General features: G+C 37.5%; 1 protein-coding gene across 5 annotated transcripts in view; it reads left to right on the plus strand.

Annotated features, from left to right (window-relative positions):
• The window catches only part of LOC122806256 (peptidase inhibitor 16-like), a 639,946-nt gene that overhangs the window by 229,416 nt on the left and 386,674 nt on the right, over positions 1–23,856 (plus strand). The window lies entirely within an intron of this gene.

Genomic DNA, 23,856 nt, shown 5'->3' on the forward strand with positions numbered 1-23,856 from the left:
TCTCAAAATGGATCAGAGATTGCATAGCTCAGGCCTATTCTTCTTGAATAAGCAACTTGCATCATCTATCAAAGCTCATTCTACCAGGGCTATGGCTACTTCTATAGCTTTTCATTCCAAGCTCGCTATTTCGAAATTTGTGCTGCGGCTACTTGGTCCAACCCGCACACTTTCATTTCCCACTACAAATTGGATGTGGCATCTAAAGGACGAGCTTCATTTGGTTCCACGGTACTCAGGAGTGTTTTCCAGTGAGCCACCCAGGATTCAGGTGCTAGGACGCTGTCCCATCATTCAGAATGTATAGGATCACATAACATCTTTTAGTTATGTACTCACCATAACTTCAGATGTTTGGGATCCATCTCCTCCTTCCCCTGCCTTGCAGATCAGAAGAGATTGAACGGTTTTGAGCTCCACTGTTTTTATCTTGTTTCATCTGACGATGTTATATAAGCAGGGTATGCATGTGTGCATGTATGCGGACAAACTAGATCTGGGGGACTGGTAGTGGTGCATCCTGGGATATGGTAAGCTCAGCCAGTAAGAGACTTCGCTCTTTGGCATAAGCGTGCCGAGTCGGAGCCGAGGGATCGGCTCCAACCCATCATTCAGAATGTAGGCGAGATGGATCCCAAACATCTGAAGTTATGGTGAGTACATAACTAAAAGTTCTCTGCATTGCCCTTTGGCTTATCTACTGCGCCCAGAGTGTTCACAAAGGTTCTGGCTCCAGTGATAGCCTTTTTCAGGATGGAAGGAATACAAATTTATCCTTATTTGGACGATTGCCTGATTATTGCACAAGACAGGGACGAGCTTCTTCAGCATCTACAGTATGTGATGGTAGTGTTAAGATGCCTAGGGTATTCTGTGAACGAAACAAAGTCCAGTCTAGTACCCTCTCAGGACATGTGCTTTCTGGGTGTGAGACTGAATACAGCTTCCCAGATGGCCTTTTTGACCCCGGACAAACAGAAAAGTCTTTCACTTTATTTCCTTCAAATGTCTCTACAGTCCAGGCTGACTGCAAGGACAGTCCTTCAAGCCTTGGGGTTCATGGCATCTTGTATTCTGGTGCTTCCCAATGCCAAATTGCATATGAGGAAGCTTCAATGGTATCTCAAAAATCTATGGACACAACACTGCCAAGATCTAGACACTGTCATTCAGATAATACCTTGCATTCAGAAGGAATTTTTGTGGTGGGCTCAGGAATGTCACCTAAACAAGGGACTCTCTGTGACCCGACCAGATCAGATTCTAACGACGGATGCCTCGGACAAGGCTTGGGGAGCACACCTCAATGGAAAATGGGTGCAAGACACGTGGCCTGCCAGACTTCAACATTTGCATATCAACTTGAAGGAGATGTTAGCAGTACAATTTGCATTGATGGCTTTCAAGGATTTACTTCACCCAGGGCAGGTGTTGATTCTAACAGACAACACAACTGTCATGTGGTACATCAACAAGCAAGGGGAACTCATTCGTACTCTTTGCAGACAAGCGATGATTTTGTGGGAGACAGCTCTCAGTTACAACCTCAATCTTCAGGCAAGATTTCTACCAGGAGCACAGAACTCCTTAGCAGATGTATTGAGCAGACAAATAGTGGATCCTCACAAGTGGAAATTGGATCCTCAGGTATTTCAAAAGTTGACAGTGTCATGGGGAACTCCAGACATAGATCTGTTCGCTTCTCCACTAAATTACCAGTTGCCAAAGTTTTGCACAAAAGGTTTCATCCCACAGCTTGGAAGGTGGACGCTCTGTCATTCAGTTGGAACAATCTTCATGTATATGCCTTTCCACCTCTGCCTCTTCTGCCCAAGGTTCTCTTGAAGGCCAGACAAGACAAGCCATCCATGATCCTGATAGCACCGGATTGGCCTCGACAACACTGGTACCCGCTACTGAGGAGTTTGGTCCGGGAGCCTCCATGGCCTCTGCCTTTGATTCCGCACCTTTGTCTCAGGAGGGCAATCACTTTCTCAATGTCAGAATTCAGTCTCTGCACCTAACAGCCTGGCATATTCTGTTTTAGACTCTGGAGGTTCTCAGCTTCCACAACAAGTTTTGAATGTTATTTTGGAGGCCAGGAGGCCTAGCACAAGGAAAGTTTATGCTGATAAATGGAGGAGATTTTTATTTGGAGCAAAGGGAAGGACTTTGATGTTTCCAAGCCTAATTTGAGTGCTTCTTTACTATATCTTACTGAGTTATTGGACAAAGGTTTGTCCTTCTCCTCCATAAAGGTTCATGCTGCAGCCATTTCGGCTAATTATGACTGGGACCCTCCTTTATTCTCTCATCCTTTGTTTAAGCAGTTTCTCAGAGGGGCAAAGAACATAAGACCCCCACGTAGAGCTCCTACTCCTGCTTGGGATCTCAATTTTGTGTTGGAAAAGCTTACTCTACAACCTTTTGAGCCTGCAGCTACTGCCGAGTTAAAGTATTTGTCATGGAAAACTGCTTTTTTGTTGGACATTACTTCTGCAAGAAGGGTTTCTGAATTACAGGCCCTTATGGCAGTGGAGCCTTTCTTGATTTTTCATAAGGATAGGGTATCTTTGCGTACTAATCCTTCCTTTATGCCTAAAGTGGTTTCGAGTGTGGCCTTAAACCAAACTATTCATTTGCCTACTTTTTATGCAAATCCTCAAAATAAAGGGGAGAAGATTTTGCATACTTTGGATATTCACAGGCAGTTGCGTTATTATTTGAGCAGAACCAGGGAGTTCAGACAGTCTCAGCAGTTGTTTGTTTCTTTTGCTTTGGGTTCACAGGGTAGACCTGTTTCAAAACAAACTATTTCTAAATGGATTGGGTTTTGTATTTCTTTTTGTTATTCCCATTATGGTAAGGAGATTCCGCTGAATCAGACCTCATTCCACTAGAGCTACTGCAACTTCTACTGCCTTTCTAAGGGGGTAGCTACAAAGGATATTTTGGAAGCAGCCACTTGAGTTCAGTACATACTTTTCTAAACATTACCACCTTCCTCTTTATTCTAAGTCTAGGGCTGGATTTGCCACTGCAATATTACAGGGCATTTTAGCAGCCCCTAATGCTTTATGATTTTGCCAACCTCCCTTTCCCGTTGCTTTGGGATTCTACCCATAAGTAAGGACTGCAGCAATGTGAGATGAAGAACATAGTACAGTTTTGTACCTACCATAAATGTAGATGTTCGAAGATCCACATTGCTGCAGTCCAATTTACCCTCCCTCCTTCCCCTCTGTAGCTTAGCATGGTTATATGGTTTGGGTTATGGCTGTAGTTGGGCATATCTTTTGGGAAGGTACTCTGTTTTTTGGCTGTGGCCTTTCTTTTAGGGCCTTCTGACATCTGGGGCAAGAAAAGACTGAGGATATGATGTCGGTCATGCGCTTTTATACCCTGACGCTCTGATGTCAGGGCTGTGCGCCCATGACCGACATCAGCCTAATACTTTGGTATTCGGGCCGACCGAGGACAGCGGACTACCCATAAGTAAGGACTGCAGCAATGTGGATCTTCGAACATCTACATTTATGGTAGGTACAAAACTGTACTTTCCACCCAGTCAGAGGGAGATGGCAGCATTAGAAGTAGAAAAGCTGCACAGAAAGAATAATCCTGGAGGTCCCCCCCAGACCAGACAGGATCTGGAACATATTCAAGATTCTTCTTAGTGCCAAGGAAGACAGGGGACTTTAGACCCATCCTGGATCTCAGCAGGTTAAACCAATATGTGAAATATTCAAGGGTCCATATGGTCATAGTTCAGTCTATTTTGTCTCTAATGCGAAAGGACTGTCGGATGTGCTCGATCGATCTTCAGGATGTATACTATCACATCAAAGTGAACAGACACTCCAGGAGATATCTGCGTTTCCAGCTTGAAGCCAGTCAGTTCCAGTTCAGAGCACAGCCCTTTGCCTCACCACAGCCCCCAGGGTGTTTACCAAATGCATGGGAGTGGTAGCAGCTCGCCCAAGACTGCTGGGATTCAGGGTGTTTGTGGACCTAGATGACTGGCTCCTAAATGACCCATCTAGACAGCTACTAAAACAGGCAAGGGACTACTTGCTCCAGTTGTGTCTTTATCTAGACATTGCAACCAATAACAGCATGTCTCAACTCACTCTCACACAGAGTCCTGATGATTGCTATTCAGATGGACAATATGTCTGCAGTCTGGTACATCAGCAAACGGGGGGGGGGGGGTCCAGATCTTACCCACTATGTTAAGAAGCAATGAGAGTGTGGCAATGGGCGATCGCTTCCAGCCACATTCTCACAGCAATGCACATACCAGGAAAAGCCAACATGATTGCAGACAAACTAAGCAGGTTGATTCTGATGCCTCACGAATGGTCTTTTAATGTAAAGATGGTGGAGAGGATTTTACCTCAATGGGGCCAACCATGTTGCAACCTTTTTGTCTCTCCCTTCAACAAGTGTAGCAGGTTCTTTGCACTAATCCTGCCAAAGGGGAAGTCACCAAGAAATGCTTTAGTCCACAATTGGCCCTCCAGTCTTCTCTATGCTAACCCCTTTACCTCTCATCCCCAAATTTCTACAGGAAGCATATTGGTTGAAGAGCATAGTTATCCTCATTGCACCCTTTTGGCCTCATCAAATTTGGTTCCCCTTCCCGTGGCCTCATCTTCTACAGCTGTCCTGGATATTGGATCCCAGTCCAGCCCTTCTGTCTCACTCAAGAGCTATAACTCATCCAGAAATAACATACCTCAAATTAACCACATAGTTTCTCCAGTTCCACTGACTGCAAGACAGCACAGGCACTGCTCCTGTTCCAACCTATTCTGTTATCTTTACAAAAAGCTTCTGCTAGAAAGATTTACAAAAGAAACTGGAAGAGATTTGTGTTCTGGGCCCTTAAGAGGGATTTGGACCCTTTTTCTGCCCCTATACCAACTGTATTTGATTTTTTTTATTTCAATTTTCAATGAAGGGGCTAGCTTTCCTACTATTAAGGTCCAGTTGGCTGCCATTTCAAACTTCCATCTGGGTGAAAATAATTCTTCTTTAGTTTCTTCTAAATTATGCAAAGCCTTTCTCAAAGAAACTTTTTTTAATTAGACCTTCACTAAAGGATCTTACTCCTCCTTGGCATTTGACTATTTTACTTTAAGCTTTGACCCAAGACCTATTTGAACCCTCAGCCAACTCAGACCTCATGTTTTTGTACTGGAAAACTATTTTTCTAATCGCTATTTTATCAGCTAGACAAGTATCTGAATAACAGGCTCTATCTTCCAAACCTCCTTACTTAGTTGTCTGCAAAGGTAACGTTTCTTTATTTACCAATTCATTTTTTTTTTTGCCTAAGGTAGCTTCTGAATCTAATATCATCCAAGTCATTAACCTCCAAGTTGTCTTTTCCACATTTTTCAAACAAGAGAGTACATGCTTTATCTTTTGGATGTAAATAAACAACTTCGGTTTTATCTCAGTAGAACCAAGGATTTCCAGAAGAATGAGCGGATATTTCTATCTTTCTCACCTAGTAAATTGGGCATACCAGTTTCTATAGTTACCCTGACCAAATGGTTAACAGATTGTATCTCCTTTGTCTATAATAAAAGAGGATTGTCCTTGCCAAAGCCTCCTAGAGCTCATTCCATGAGGTCTATGGCTTTATCATCAGCTTTTTGGTCAAGTGCTTTCATAGATGACATTTGTGTGGCTACCACTTGATCCAATTCTCATACCTTTATTACTCATTACAAATTGGATTTGGTTTCTAGGAACAGAGCTGCTTTCAGAACCACAGTACTCCAAAATATCCTTCCACTTAAGGTTCATCTAACTGGGGACTCTGTCCAGTTAGTTGAAGAATGAATAAAAATGACACTGTCATATAAAAAGTTATGTATTCACCATAGCATTACACTATGTTGTCCATTTTCATTCTTCCTCAACTTACCGCCCTCCTAACCCCCTTCTCTTTGCTCCTGAAGTGGCCTATAATTATCACCTTGGGGAACTGCTGTTCCTTGTTTGAGCTCCAGCTCTTTTTCTTGTTCTATACCTTTTTGAACTCTCTTAAAAATATTGTCTATTGACTCCTATGGGCAGCAAATTCAATTTGAAGTATGTTAGGCTAGCAGGTCATTTTGGGTAAAGGGAAGATCTCAAGTATTTGGATCCGAGGATATGAAAGAAGCATCAGAATTGGATCAGAGTCAGATCCAAAACCCATCAGTTCAGAAAGAATGAAAATGGACAGCACAGATGTAACTTTATAGTGAGTATATAACTTTTTTTTTATGTGAGGGCAAGACCTTCCTATAATCTTCTCTGAGGTTTCCATTACTTTGAGAAAAGGTAAATACATATTTTTTAAACAAAAATCCATTGTCTGCATTTTTCCTTTCTACACTAACTCTGAAATAGAAAAGTGGCATTATGAAATACTTGTCTTCTGATTTGTCTGACTGTGTAAGTTACGGACTTATGTTTCAAAAATAGGAATGGCTCTATTTTGAAAGTTTTTTTTTTTTGCATTTGCAGGTGCAGTGAGGCACCTGAGCTACAGGTACTGCATTAACAGCAATGCAGTGCTAGCACAGTACAGTTTGTCCTATTATTTTACATAATGTGGATAGTATGATTCATGCTTCAGACCCTTATGAATGCTGTTAACCTCCTATCTCAAAAATCAGGAGAAAAGTATACTAGGATAAATAAAATGTTGTGGCTGAAAATGATTCAGAAAAGACCCCAAACTCTTTACCAGAAGAATTAACAAATGCTTAAAGAAGTGATACAATATAATAAATCGGTGTTAATTTTAAAATCTTAGCACCTCATGGTAAGGAATTTCAGCATGCATTTTCAAAAGAATGCAAAGTCTGTAATGTAAATATCTGACACTGATTATCTCTGCCTCATACTAAAAATGTGTGGTTGAAGGAACATTGTAAGGCCAGACTCAGGCAGAGCAGGCATTTGCTCTGTAGTTATACTCATCAGTGTAACTAGAAATATTTGCATACCAAGATTTCATAATGCTACTTCCATTTTTTCACTGAACCTTCCTTTTGTTCTAAGGTGTATTATGTATCATGAATGTGTAATTAAAGATGAACAACATGAGCCAGCTGTGAGACTTAGATGGAGGTGTGGCTTGGATTTGTCAAGAGCAGGTCATGCTTACTCAGCATGGTGGACTTTTTTTGAACAGGTCACCAAGACAATGGTTGAAGGCAAAATGGTACACACCATATACCTTAAACTGGCAGAGGCTTCTAACAGTTCTCCACTCAAGCTTAGTAGAAAAGTTAAATGGGATCTGGCTGACTAAGTTTGCAGATGACTTAAAGCTATGAGCAGTCATCGAATCCTCAAATGACTTAGCCATCCTGCAGTAAGGTTTTTTTCCATATAAATAACTGGTTTCTAAGTATCGCAATCCACATAGTCAAACAGAAGACAGGCTGCCTGTCTTCCCTTCGATGATGTCAATTGTAATAGTTAGGTCTTGTAATGTTTTTAAATTTCGATGTTCTTGTTTCAACGTTTCCAGATTCAATGGTACGGTAATTTGATAAACTAATATAAACCCAATTAGGCTATGATGTAAAATGTTTAAACAAATCATTGTTGACGTTACCTTTGGGAACATCACATCAGTGTTCATATATCCTTCTTCTAAACAACCTGTCTGTTTTGCTTATATAAAACCTGAATATCCATTATATTTAATAAAATATACCAATACCTATGGTATTACAGTTGCCAGGATATAGATTAGTCTTATTATTATTATAATTATTTAGGATGATGGACCAGTCTGTAAGAATGTATTTACACTGTGCACAATGTCCACATTTTCTTGTTCCATAATTTTTTTACAGGAATTCATATTACTACTCTCTCATTCAAAAAGACCTTCTAAGGTCCTTCCCTGTTTTATACACAAAGTTTGATCTATTAGCTATCACCTTGTGCACCCCCTCATTAGATTTAAAAATTCTCCAGTTCTCCATAATGATGCTCTAAACTCTCTGAGTATTATTATGTTCCAAAACCATTACTTTCTCACCAAATTTCTTGTCATTTGAAGTATCCATACTAGCCTATTTACATTTTTGTGAATTAATTAAACCTACTCCCAGAAAGGTTTATAATTAAAGAAAATTGCTGGAATAGCAGTACTTATGTTAGCATGCATTTGTCTGGAGGATATAAAGTCTAAAGCTCAATGACTTACCAGAAAACCAGACATTTTATGAGGAATAAGCCAAAAATATGAGGCAAAAATCTGGACAGTTGAGAAGTAAGTGTAGGTCACATAAGACATGATAACTTGAAGCAGACATGATAACATGAAGCCTTGTAAAGTAGGAAGAAGTCACCCTACAGGAATCTGTATGAACTTAAGAATATGGGTATTTTTTTTTTTTTTACAAACAGCTTTATTGAAAACATTAATATAATTAACAGATATTTTGAAAAAATTAATAAGTTACATTTTTTAAAATACAGTATTTAAAAAAGAAAATTATAATAGCACAGCAAACTATGTACAATGATGTTCACTATATAACAAATAACAGGATCAATTAATTTTAGTTTGGCAGAAGAAAAATGAAAACCTAGAATAAAAGATTAAAGAAAAAGGAAAGATTACTACATTAATCATTTATCCAGTTCTTCAACTAATAATTCATGTACATTTTCCCAAATAATTCATGTACATTTTCCCATTTGTAATATCATTTTGTACTCCTTGTAGATTTAGATTTGATAGTTAGCAATGCTAACTTAGATATTTCTAAGAGAAGACCTTTAATCTCTTTAAATGAGGGAACTGATAAGGAATTCCAATTTCCTGTAATTATTTTCCTGGCAATGGATAGTATAGACCAGAGCAAAGAATATTTATTTTTATTTATACATTCTGGGATGGGTGTATTGAATAATACAAGTAACTTTGTATGCATAAAATTGTCTGTAACATTGCCTCTAAAAAAGTGTTAACTTCTTCCCAAAATTTCTTTAATAATACACAGTCATAAAACATATGATTCCAATCATCATTTGTTACTGCATTACATCTCCAGGAAACAACATCTTGTTTAGTTATCTTACTCATTTTCTGAGGTGTGATGAAAGATTTATGTAAAAATCTCCATGTGAAGATTCTCCATTTAATGGAGGAAGTGGTTTTGCTAGCTGACTGAAGGAAATTAACTTTGTCTTTTTCTGAAGGAATAAAACTATTGATTAGTGAAAATTAATTCCAAAAGTTATCTGAATATGCATCTAGATCTTGTTTACTTGCTTTATAAATATATTATATACTATTTTAACTGGTAAAGTATTATAAGTGTATAAAATCAAATATTGAAAAATTCTAGGTATTGAATTTTTAGCATTTGAGGGGATTAAAATTAGCTTATTGGGACTATATTTTCTAAACTCTTGCAAATACAACCAAAGTAGAGAGTTAAGATTATATTCATCTATAAGAGCATTAATAGATTTTGCCTCATTTTTATTTAACATTTGATGCCAAAACATTAATTGTTTTTGTTTAAATAACATTTTATAATGATCTGCAGATAGAATTATACCTTGTGTATAGGCAATAGAGAAGATGAGCAGCCAATTTTCAAAGATTCTAAACCTAAATATATAGTTTTTAAAGGCCCTTAGAATTAAAATTATATAAGTAGATTTGAACATTTGAATGGAATAATTGGAAAAATACTCTTTCAAAAATTCCATATAAATTAATTATTTATTAACTGTCGTAGATGTTTGTTATTTTCGCTTTTGGTATTTTGGGATAAATTTAACATAATTTCCTTCCATTTTGCAAAATACTCTCCATCTATAAGATAAACAATTGTTTTAATAACCGATGAAATTGAATAAAGTTCTAGATTTGGTAAAGCTATACCGCCATTTTCCCAGCTATACATATGATAAGACAATGCAATTCTAGGCTTTATCGGATGCCATAAAAAGTTCTTAATCAGTGTGTTAAATTTTTTAATAAAAGAGCCTTTAGGGGGAATAGAGATAGATTGTATTATGTATAAAATCTTTGCAAGCAAAGCTTTTCATCCATTGTAAATAAAATTGTAAATAAAATCTTGTTCCACTTACTAATTAGAGTCTCTATGATAGTTATACTTTTACTATAATTTAGGTGTAAGATGTCTTTAATATTGGTTGCTATAATTATACCTAAATATGTTATTTGATGGGACTGAGGTATATATATTTTTTATATTGGTCTTGTATATTATAACTTTTGGAACCAATTAGAAGAATCTGTGTTTTAGAATTATTAAAATTAAGACCATAAATATGGATATTTCTTGAAGGTATTCTGGATTTTTCTTGAACTTCCTGTATCTCCAAGTCCAGTGACTCCACCAGTACTAAAACCAAGGGCCTAAATACTTACCAGCAAATAAATAAAACACAGTAAAGGAACATGTTTATAACTCATCACCTCCCAAACCTCTGGAATACGCTTCCCCTGCATGTTAAGCTGTGCAACTCACTATCTTTCACTGTTTTCCTTTAAACGTAACCTAGACAACTGGATGGGTATACACAAATTTACTTCAGAACTGACTGATATGGCACTTAAGGAGAAGGGAAACATGGCATGAGAGAAGTTACTAGCAAGGTGTAAATGTTCACAAGACTGGACAACTCTGGAGTATCTTAGGAAAACTATAAAACTGCCCAGGTCCCTCATAACAGTATCATTTCTGAGGGGCATGTCTTCATTGTGATAGGTACAAGGGTGCCAGTGTTTACCTAATGACAAAATGCTACACTTATTTGCATGTGACCTCAGATCATGGTCTGAGCACTACGTGTGTGTATGTGATAGACCCTCCCCTAGGAGCCAGATGTCAGCAGGAAAATTGATGATGGCTCCAATTTTTCAGTCATCTCTAAACTTTGCTTGCCAGATATCCCTGACATTGGCTTGAACATCAGAGAAATAGCTATCAAATTTAAAGGGACCGCATTGGTACTATGCTTTTTGGTGGAGAGAGAGCCCCTGATCTTGAGTTGATGAGTTCTGCCTGTAAGTCAGTTAGCTATCCAGTGGGTAACACATGGATTTAAATTTAGAGAGTGTGATGGTATCAAAAGCCTTAGCCAAATCAAAGTACTTTGTGTGTACCATTTTGCCCTAGTCCAAGGCCTTGATTACTTTTTCAAAGAAGTTCACAAGATTAAGCAGGCAGAATCTATCCTTCATAAACCCATCGTGATTTGTGTCAGAGGATTTCAGGCTGGCACTGTCTTTGTTTCTCAATCTATAGTGATATGTTATATTGTCTTGCAGATAAAGCTGATAGGGCATATGGGACTGTAGTTTCCTAAATCAGTGGTGGCATTGGTGGGCCTAACCCTGTGAATGGAAGGGTGATCATAGCTGTTGTCCGGGTCTCCGGCACAAATCTATTTGAAAGGCTGAAGTAGAAGAAATTCTAACAGTAAGTTAGTGAAACCTAGTTTCATTCTAACTAGGAAACAGCCCAGTATGCTATAAGGCCTCATAGCAACAGTGATTTTTCTTCTGAAAAAAATTTTAATACTTCCTCAGAGGTGATCTGTGTGTGTGGGGGGTGGTGGTGGTGCTGATAAAAGACAGTGAACCAAGTGGAGAAAAGTGGGAGGTGACTGGGAGATGTTTGAACAAAGTTTGTCAGCTAGCATGTTAGCTATGTCGTTTGTGAGAGTAATATTGTTATGAATGAATTTGGTAAATTATGGGCATTAATCTTAAGAACCCTAATGTATTTAGTGATTGGTTGTTTTGTAACTGCCGGTCTTTTACAGGGCTCTTTTCAGCCACTATGTGGGCCACCTTGTGAACATATTACAGAAAACAAAAGGTGTATGTCAACACCGAACAAAAGACTTATGTACTAAACAGGCAAATAATCTTAAGTTCCACAGGCACATAACAAAATAGAAACATAAAAACAACACAACCATCTGGTACTCGTGAACACAAAAAGACAGTGAAACTTGCAAATGTTCTCCTTTTCCAAAACATTATTCCGTAAGCGCTTTCATAAGGACTTATATCCGAACTTCCTCAGACTAAGTTACACAAACAATTAATGACTTATATACTTATGCAATTAATAAATAAAACAATAAAGGAATTATATAAAAAAGCCAATTGAATAAATAAAAAGCTCAATTCCTTTCCTCCTATGGAAAACTATTTACTTTGTATTTCCATATATAATTCATGATTTTGTTACTAAATACCTAAACACTAAATTAGTGACTTGAATTAATATAAAATGCAAATATATTAAGTAGAAAAATCTATGCATATAAAAATATTTATGGTATAATTAAATAAGTAAAATACCTGGGGCTATATTTTGTGTTAACCCACCACACACACACACACACACACACACACACACACACACACACACACACACACACACACACACTCTACCTAACTGTTTAAGTTTCAAAATGCATTTAACAGAAGCATATTCATTAAGGCCTGGGTGTGTGTGTGCAAAAGTTCTAATTTGCCACAACAATTCCTTTTCTTCTAACCTTAATGCCCATGGCACTCCTCTTTTGTTATATAGTTCCTAGTGCACAATGGCAAACAAAAATTTGTGAGTGGGATGTTGAAATATGTGCCTAGCCAAAGCATTTGTGGTGGTACCTTTACTTATATGATACATATGCTCGTATATGCATTGGCGCACTGTCCTTTCTGTCTTTCCAATATAAAAGGATTGGCATTGTTGGTATATAGCAGCATAAACAATGCCATTTGACTCACAATTGAATTTACCTAATATGTTGTATTCAACATCTCTAATGGTTATTTTAGTGCCCACATGAATATGCTGACACTGATGGCAGTGACCACATTTGTGCATACCCATGTTCTTTTTTGTAATTCTACTTCGCCACAGGGGCATCCTACCGTAGTCACCACTGTCTCTCACTTGCTGAACTGGGCTGGCTTGAACTTCCTCACCTCCTTCAATGGTATCAACTATCACTCGCCCACAAACTAGTAAACCATCCACTAAATGTCCCATCGCTCCAGAATCTACTCCAACCCTATCGTACCACCAGACCACTAAAATCCAGCAACAAAAATCACCTGCAGATCACTAAAGCCAATAACTCTGCTGGTGAAGCACTATTCTCTTGCGCCATAGCCAAATTATGGAACTCCCTCCCACCCACAATTACCTCCGTACCATCATGCACCCACTTCAAAACTTTACTAAAAGCACACCTAAAAACATGCTGGCTATGCCCTTGCAACTCCCACTCTAATATCACCCACCCCATTCAACCACTACCTTTCTTTTCACCCCACTAACTACCTTGATTATAGCAAGCTCAAATGCTCATAAGCCTAGTACTTAGTATACAGCAGGAACTTCTTCTTGTAACATTTGTTAATGTCTGTTATGTACTTCACAGATAAAGATTCTAGTTGCCCACTGATGTACTATGTTCTTCATCTGTAAATATGTTTGTAATTAATTGCTATGTTAAATTGTTAATCACTATGTAATCCAATGTAACTACTGTCTGTTTATTTTAACTGTGGAGCTTTTCTCCCCGGGCCTCTGCTGGAAATGGACCTACGTCCAGTAGGACACTCCCGGTCAACAAATGTAAATAAATAAATAAATAATTGTCTGAGGAAGTTTGGATACAAGTCCTTACGAAAGCGCTTATGGAATAAAGTTTTGGAAAAGGAGAACATCTGCAAGTTTCGCTGTCTTTTTGTGTTCACATAGCAAAATAGACAAATAGTAAATCATAAAGTAAGGAATCAAGTATAAGAATAAGAAACTACTGAAAATGTATGTATACATACCACTCTAGATCAGTAAATTGCACGTCAGTAACAGAAGTAATAGAGTAGTTAAATGAGGTAAACTATCCCATATCTCTGAAGCAATCACATCTATACTGTTTAGCTAAATGTGACTTCAGTATTTTCTTAGAGTGAAGGATTGTCAATTGTAGCAATTTATTCCTGGTAGTGCGTCCTGAAGAAGCAGGTGACAATTTCTAGAATTACTTTTCAGAAATGTCTAGAGAATACTGGGGTCTGTTTAGTTCTAAACTATTATAAACAGAATATGTGGAATTATGCACACATAATTTGTTAGCAAGATGAGAGTAGCATCTGCATTTTAATACTTTCAAAGTAGGATTGTTAAGCAGAGATTTCTGAAATCGGTAACTAGTTTTCCTTTCGTATGGAAAGACAGTGATGTTCAATTGAATTAGCTAGACTGATCAATCTAAAACTCTTACTGTTGATCATTTGTAATAAGACATATGGACTGCATGCTAGAGATTGCCTTCCATATAAGGACTAATGGGTATCAGGCAAAGACTAAAAGTATGAGGATCCTAAGTGAAAGACTAGCACTGGTAGAATTTTTAGTAGAATCTAGAAGAGAAGCTGTTTAAAAAAAGGGATAATTAGTAGGGTATATAAAATATTGCACAATAACTATAGGAATCAGTCAGAAGAAGTCAGAAAAGATTGGGCATTGAGATTGGATAAGCAATTCAAAAGAAACAAAGGGAAGATGTATGTATGGCTCCCAAATATGCAGCAAAATTTGTAAGATGTAGATCTTTGCTTGTAAGTGTTTGCACAGGTATTTTTATACCCAAGCAGATTCCAAAGAAGTTTTCTTCAGGTGGATTGCAAATGATGGAGGTATTATGAGGAAGAAAGAGATAATTGAGAATATATTTTTTGGGAGAGTGTTAAGTTGCCAGATTTAAAAAAATTCCTGCAGATTACTGTGTCAGAAGTACTGGATGAGCAAACTGGTGCAACTAAGGAAATGCTTTTTGAGCTGTGATACAGAATTGAATTGCTTAGATAAAATAAGGCCTTGCTGAGTTTAATTCTGATGGCTGCCAAAAAACTAATTAGTAGAAAATGGAAATCAAAGTCTAAACCATTTACACTAGAAGTAGTGACTATAGTAATAGAAATAAAAGAATTGGAAGTGGGATCTCTAGAAAAGGGTAGGAGCAAATTACATAGAAAAATGGTAATTGTGGGAATAATGCATGTAAAACAATGTTTTGGAGGAACAATGATGATTAAGAGAAGGGAGGAATTGAATGAGCTATGTAATGTGTGACTGGCATTGACTGTATAGAAGATTATATGTGATGTATATGAAAATAAGTCAATATGATTTGTTTTCATTTATATAAATGTATGATTGCCTATATCATAACTGATAATTCATTAAGGATGATTCTTGTTTAAAAAATGCATCTTACGCCGATGGGAGGCTGTGATGGGTAAAGGTGTATTGAAATTTCAGGATTAGAACATTAATGGAAATGTTTTAATGCATTTCTATTAATTCACAGTTTACACAATAACATAGGTACATGCACTAATAGAAAAGAAAACAAACCATTGCAAACATGTTTAATTTATTTCTACAGTATGCATATATGTTTTCATTTTAACAATTAGCATTCATCCCAACATTACATAAATTGCTTAATCCCTGCCTTTCTTTAAACCTCATTCCTCCTGAACATTATCATGCTTGGTTTGCTCTGACAAATTCACTTTATTTCTATGTAATTTTCTCCTCACTAAAAAATCCTTCCTCCAGTCTTTGTATTTCCTTTGTGATATTCAGTACGTCAATCACAGTTTGTTTCTATTTTGATTTCCATTTTCTAGAAATCTATTTTTTTCAACAATAAACATTATTTACTTAAATTAATAACAGAGCTAAGAAACAGAATGTCACATAAAAAAATTCTAGGAAGGCTCCATAACAAGTGTGTGCAGTGCCAAATGAAGAATAATAAAAAGGTGCTAATAGTGTGGCAGTATTTGTTACAAACAATTTGGCAGCTAAAAGTAGTAAACTAAATAAGGCGTTATTATGTCTAGGTAGTTCAGATTCCTTGTTGCAGCTCAAAAGAATCATTTCTTTAGTTAGAACAATTTGCACTTTCCCAACATTTCTGACAAAGTACTCTGTAGGGAATTTGTAAAATGTAATATCTTGTTACACCCCCCCAAACAAATATTCTCAGTTACCTGTCTTTCCATCATCACCATTTGCTATGTACTTGAGGAAAAATACTCTGAATTGTACTTGGGGTATAAAAATACCTTTGCAAATATTTTCAAGCAAAAATCATAAACCATCTGAATTTTGTTGCATACTTGGGAGTCACAAAGATGTCATCCCATCATTGCTTTGTAAATAGTCTTTCCAGTTTCTATTTTTCTTACAGCCTCTGATTTATCTTTGTAGTTATCAGGCAATATTTTATATTCCCTAGTAATTATCCCTTTTTAAACAGCAGCTTATGTTCTTGATTCAACTAAAAGCTCTACCAGAGCAGGTCTTTCACTTAGGACTCTCTTATCCCCTTCTCTTTGCCTATACTCTGATACCAATCCCTGTAGGAAAGGCAGTCTCTTACTTGTCACACAGACTTCTTTTTGGCTTTATCCCAGTCTGTTACCTTTCTCCTCTCTAGTTATTTGCTCCCAATACCTTGGTTCCTTTGCCAGTTTTCTCTACTAAAGTTCAGACTCTCTTGTCTGTTTTCTGTATTTCTACCTGCAGTCATCCTTATTAGCAAAATCTCCTTTCTCTATTCATATACTGGCCTAGTTTGGGCATACTTTCTGCAACCTTATGAATATAATGTTCTGTAAGGTGGTTATTTTTCTCCTTAAGAATCTGCATCCAAACTCCCACTCTCTCCTCATTTCTTGAACCCCTCGAACCCGCTTTGTTATCATCATCATCCCATTCTACTTTGAATTCTAATCTTCTGCTTATGTTATGTATATGAGTCTTAACAATGTAGCTCTAAAATATCCCTACAAATCAGGTAATCCTAAACCACTTTTTTTTGGGGGGGGGGGGGTATCGGCTTATCTTACTTAACTCTTGCTCTCAGTCTCACCGTCCCACCCAGATGAATTCCCACAACTCTTTATTAATTATCCTCCCAAACATTTCCTGTAATTGATAAAATATGTCTGATCTGTATATAAAACTAAAGAGACAAATAACATTTTCACTGCTTGCTTGTATGTGAAAATCCATATCCATAAACCAGAGCTTCCAGTTCCTCAGTTTTTGCATTATCTTTTGTTTAGTCTCTTCCCACATATACATAACAGAAGCTGTTTTAATTCATACTCCTATATACTTCATCTTACCATGTCCTCATAAATATGGGTATAGCTGAACCAAGTCACGTGTGGGCACATACTTTACAGCTATAGCCTTTGGTTTTGTCTTCATTAATTTTATATCTTGAAAAAACTTGAAACTGTCTCAAAATGTTCCACATCACCTAGATACCTTTTTATGGATTTATCAAGTGCAAAATAATGTCATCTGCAAATAAATCCAGCTTTTCTTGATTACCATAACAATTACATCATTGAATTTCTGAGTCCCTTATTTTCTTTGCCAGTGGCTCTAAATATAAAGCAAACAACAAAGGGGAAATACAACACCTCTGCCAGATTACTCCTTTCAAACACAACTTATCAGAGAGGAATCCTCCAACTTTATTTCTTGCCTGCAGTCCTTCATATATCCTCCTAAGTAACCTCATTATTGTATCAGGGAATGCAAATGCTTCTATTTCCCTTCTCATAAAATCTCATCTTACTCTGTCAAATGCTTTCTCTGCATCAAGACCCACCAATGACAGTGGTATTTTCTTACATTCTGTTTCCCTCTGGATAATCATTGCTCTATTAATGTTCTCAAATGTCTGTCTCCCCTCCACAAAACCATACTGATACATATCTATCAATTTTGGCAACACCTTTGCCATTATTTTAGCTAGTATAGACATAAACACTGTAATATTGGTTTGAAATGTGTCTATATGAAATTGGGTCTGAAGGGTCTTTGCCATCTTTCGGTAATACAGCCACCACAGATTTCTTCCATGATGCTGGTGCTTCCCTCCTTTTAAAATATTATTAAACAAAATCTTACAGACCTGTATCACTTTCTTCTCTCCTAATTTTCAAAATTCCACAGGAATACCTTCAGTTCCTGGAGGGTTTTCTGAAGTTTGATTATACATCACTGTTTTTATCTCATCACCTCCTATCTTAACTATTAGTTGCTGAGCCTCATCTAACTCTAATTTTGACATAATTAAGTGTTCCATAAATATTTCCATTCGTATTCTCTCTTAATTTCCACATTTCTCTGCTTTATACAAATTTTCATAAAATTTCCAGAATATCTCTAAAACATCTCCAGGATCTCTGGTTATTTTCTCCTTATAGGTTCCCCAGCCTTTTCAACATTATGTTACCTAAGTCATTGTGGTAAAAGTTTTTGTGCTCTGGTTTTATCAAAAAATAGTTCCATAGCTGCAATCTTTTTAAATACATGCATATTATCCAGACATTCCCTTATTTTCTCTTTAGAACTCTGCATTTGCTCCTCCTCTTGTTCTTTGAGATTCACTTTATTCTGCAGTACTGTAACTGTCATTAGATCCTCTAAGTAATTTCTATTAATTCTTAACCACATCTCTTTCCCTTTCATTTCAACCATATTTTTAAACTCCATTTTCATTTTATCATAGTCACTAGCTATAACTTCTGAAGATATTTCTATCTTCCCTAATAACTCTTGAATAATTTCCACTACCCTTTCCTTAAATTCCTCTCTTTTTAACAGGTAGACAGGAAACCACCAGTATCCCATTTTTACTTCATTACCCTGGATTTTTATCTTAGTTTTTATTGGTACAGGATCTTTGAAACAGTCACCAAGGCCATTGACGAGGGGAAGGTAGTCCACACAGCCTACCTGGACCTCGCAAAAGCCTTTGATACAATACCCCACTCGGGCATTATAGATAAGCTCACCAGCTTGAATATAAACCCCTATGTCACTAGATGGGTTGCAAACTGGCTCAAGGACAGAACCCACATGGTTAGAATTGCTGGAACCATGTCAGACTCCAAACCAGTTACAAGTGGCGTCCCACAAGGCTCAGTCCTGGGACCTCTCTTGTTCGGTATATATTTCTCGGAGGTACAGGCCAACACGGAAGGACTGTGGCTGACCAAGTTCGCAGATGACTGCAAACTGGGCGCCATAATCGACTCTCCAGCCGACACAAGCATCCTCCAAAAGGGCCTCATAGAAACAGACAACTGGTGCCAGAGCCATGGCCTCAAGCTAAACGCCAAAAGTGTATAGTCATCCCCTTTGGCAAAAACAAAGTGCCCACAAATTACCACATAGGTGGTAATCCATTAAGTACAGAAGAAGTAATTAGGGACCTGGGGACCCAAGTTGATAGCAATCTCTCATTTGACAACCAAGTGGCCAAAGTGGTTAGAAAAACATTTTATATAGCCCACCTAATCATGAAGGGATTCACATCTAGATCAGGGGAGGTCATCGTGCCTCTTTACTCATCCCTCATCAGGCCCATAATTAAGTACAATGTCCCTTTTGGGATGTGCCTTACCAGACACCTGCAACAACTGGAAAGACCCCAAAAGTACCTCACCAAGAGGATCAAAGGGCTCAAACAGATGTCATATGCAGACCAGTTAAAGAAACTCCAGCTCTACTCAGTGGCATACTGCCTGCTCAGAGGTGATCTGTGCCTGACTTATAAAGCCATGTCCAAGCCGGAATTAATGGACATACTGCACCTCAGAAAATCCAAATCCCATCGAGCTACGCACTCGAGAGACTTGAACCTCAGCACTGAAATAAATAGGACATGCTGGAGGGACAGATTCATAACCCAGAGGCTCCCTTCACTCTGGAATAAAATCCCAGTCCAGGTTAGGCAGAGTCTCTCATTGACTCTCTTCAAGAGGAATCTTGATGAGTGGATGGGAGATCATAGGTTTACCACCAGTATCACTTCTGTGTCACTGTTAGACAGAGGCACAGTATACTAACCTCGAAAAAGGGCATAGCAAAATTAATTTAAAATGGATGGCGAAAGCCAAACACACTCTGGCTAGGCTTATAAATGCCCTAGGGCAGATAGCCTAGTATGAACCTATGAGAAATAGTTATTGGATTTGTGCCAAAGCTTTCCATTAAACACGCATGATCCTGTGAAATATAACTTCTATCAAGGCTAACCCAGTTATTGTATTTTGGGGAATAATATGTAAATTCTGTCCAAGTTCCTACTACTGAATTCGCATCTTATGTACCAAATATATCCATACATTTCTTCAGAAATCTACCCTCCTTTGTCATATTGTCCTTTCTAGGTCTCCCAATACATCCTTACAATTGCAAATCAAATTCCATTTCCCACCTATAAATAATATTCCCTGCTGAAAGCTGATTATTTCTCCCAAAAGTTTCTCAAGCCCCATAATAGAAGTTTTCAATGGAATATAAATACATACCATTGTAATCCTCCTCCTTTGCCAACAGCCCCTTAGTACTACAAATCTACCATTTTGTACTACAGTCTATCCCTATTGTAGCCCCTCTTGCAATTAGTGTAATTACTTCCCTTTCATCTGTGCCTGACATTCTGCTGAATATCCTGAAATCCTCTCTTTCAAAGTCACATGCTCATTTGTATTGAAATGTGTCTCCTGCAGCTTTGCTATTTGCACTCCATATTTCTTAATATAATTCAAAAGCCTTTCTTTTCTATCTATTCCTCTAAGTTCATTCATGTTCCAGGATAATATGGACAGCATAGCCAACACGATAAAAAGCTATTGTACCCACCTCCTATATATGACAGTTTTTTAAATGTTTATTTCCAGCTTTTGTGTTACATGCATATACAAATGTTTGGCAAGCTGATCTGTTATACAGTTGTTTATTCCCATCTCCATTTGAATCCATGTCACATTTTTCAAGATTTTTCGCTATAATGAAAACCCTCAAACAGAAAAACTAAATAAAAAACACTATCATCCCATATTAACTTGGAACAAGCACATAAAACTATGCACATCTTCAAAACATGAGTTTAACCCCCCAGAAGGGAACAGTTGGCACAAATTGACAACTGCACCTTCAGGCATTATCTAACCTAAAATTAAAGTTACTCATGTTAAACTGCATGCTACAGCCTGTGCTCCCACTTTGCTGTCTGTTCTTTTCTTATCTCTCTTCTGCTGCCAGATATGAAAGGCATCTTGTATGCTTTCATAAAACATTAACTTTTATCCGTAAGAAAAAGTGCACTGGCTATCTTTAAATAAAACCAAACTGTTTACTGTTCTATTAACTGCATTTAAGTATTAATGCTGTTAGGGAGATTGTTACCCCTTATGCACTTCCTATAATTTCAAACTTATTTTTTTCCACTGACCTCCTTACCATTGTACCTTTAAATGTTGCATTTCTCTCAGCAAAGATTGCTCATAATTCATAAGATTAAATGCTTGCACCTGTAGATGGCTTGTCTCCATGAAATTGTACTCAGCAATAAATCTTTGCAAATTTCACTCTGAAAAGAATGCACTGCTTCCCGCAGCTGCAAACATCTCGACTCCACTGAACATTTGCAAGTGGAAAACAAACAAGTTAATTTCTTTGCAGTTATAAGAAGATTAGCATTTTCATAGCTTTCATCATTTTGTGTTATTTTTATAGCCTACATGTTTACACCTGTTTACAGCTTAAACCACAGTTAGTAATTTGGACATTTGTCCTTGTAAAATAAAAAGAGAAAATATTGTAATTCTATAATTAATATAATCAGTGCATTTTTATACACCAGGCGGCTGCGGTGGTGCAGCGGTTAGCGTTGCCGCCTCACAGCAAGAGGTTCTCTGGTTCGATCCTCAGCTGGGGTGCCTTATGTGCGGAGTTTGCATGTCATCCCTATGGTCGCATGGGTTTCCTCCAGGTGCTCCGGTTTCCTCCCACATCCCAAAGACATGCTGTAGGTGAATTGGACACTCTAAATTGGCCCTAGGTGTGAGTGTGTGCATGTGTGGGCCTTCTGTGGAAGGTTGGGTGTCGGGCTGGCAACTCGACACTGTAAAACTCCACTGCCAATCATGAGAGGATAGATGATCCGCTGTGGCGACCCCTAACCGGGAAAAGCTGAAAGAAGAAGAAGTGCATTTTTATACCCCACTCCCAGCCCAGCAGCCCAAGATCACAGCATATGAACATTAAACTTGCTTTTGTCTACTCTCTTTTCTCTTGTTACACTGTAAAACCTATATTCGTACAACTAAAAAGTACTTGTTTACTTTAAAATCTTTAACACATATTAAAGTCACTGAAAAGACTCCTCCCACATTTAAATTAACCCTAAGTACACAGTGCACAACTGTTTTATTGTATATAATATGCAGTTTATATCATGAAAGTATTTATACAAATACTAATAAGAACAAAAATTGTTTTACTTACATAGAGCTGGGTATGCTTTATAGTCCACCCACAAATTTAAGAAAGTTAGCAAAAATCCAGTATTTTTTCAGCCACTTTTTCTTGCAAAACCATATTTCAGAAACATGATAAGATGTTTTATAGTCTTCCATTTATTCACTAATTTTAGAGTTGCTGGTCGTCTTCCTGTTCATCTCCATCTCGCAACACCAGACTCTGGTTCAAGTCCAGGGTGCTACTGATTATTTTAGTCAACTCTAGTGCTTTTTTCTGTCTCTCAATCATTTTCCTTAGGAACGTTGGAAGAGGTTTCACTGGCAAAGTCTCTCTATGAACCTTATCAGAAGATTGAGAGTCCCCTTCTGCTTGCTGACTCACTTTTTTAGATAAACATTGTTTTTATTTCCTCCTTAGCCCGTTGTGTGTCAGAAAAATTACTTTGATCCTCTAGGAAGAAAAACACTTTGAAGACAGCTGGATATAGCAACTTGAACCTCACAGCTGACTCTCAAGATTCTCTTATTGCTAGGATAAATGTTATTCTCTTCTGTCTGGTGTACAGAGATTAATCATTTTCTACCAGCACTCTGCTATCTCCAGTTTTTAATACTTTGCCCTTGTGCCACAATTTTATCAGGAGCAACTTGTTTGTTTGGTATAGTTGTATCTTTACTAAGATAGGTCTTAGCTGCTTTGTCAGGGCCATGTTTGAAGCATACCACTCCATATACCCTTTTAATTAACAAATTCTGCCATGGAATACCAGTCCAGTTGCATATTTGTGCTTTCGTAAAATGAATAGTCTGTTCCTTTCACTTTCTCAGGTACAGCAGAAGATCTCAAATTTTCTCTCTGTGCTCTGTCTTCTAAATTTATTTTTTTAACAGTTATTCTTCAGAAACCTCATACTCAGCCAACTTTTTCTTCATGTCATCCTCTGATTTTTGCAGTTTTACCATTTCATTTGAATGGCTAGTTAAAGCTTCTTCTATTTTTCCAGTCTTTTGTTGCTTGAATTGATATATTTCTTCAGTGTTTCATTTATTTTAATCACTTCCTAGTACATTTGATTTATTTTTTCCTCTACATTACTAGAAGCCATCTCTCAAACCAAAAATGCAGCTTGAGCTGATTTTTGATGAACAGCAGCAGAATCTTTCCCAGGCAGTCTTTCCCCCTTTTCTGCTTGATTTTCTTTCTTTTCTAAATGCATTCTTTGCTGATGTCCAGGCAAAATATTTACTAGCCAGTAACTGAATTTTTACCAAAAGCATTTTCAATGGCACTTATTCTCAGTTTCTGTTATCACACTGGGAGAGCTGAAGTTTTGCTGTTGATCGGTGTTTGGCCATCTTGGAACCATCCAGATTTAACTTTAAATGTTATTCTTTTTCCTTAAGAAAACAAGATGTGCTACTAAGCATAACCAGATGACTATCCC

Source organism: Protopterus annectens, chromosome 7.part0 (genome assembly GCF_019279795.1).
Source record: "Protopterus annectens isolate FY-2018-M chromosome 7.part0, PAN1.0, whole genome shotgun sequence".
Lineage (NCBI taxonomy): Eukaryota > Metazoa > Chordata > Ceratodontiformes > Protopteridae > Protopterus > Protopterus annectens.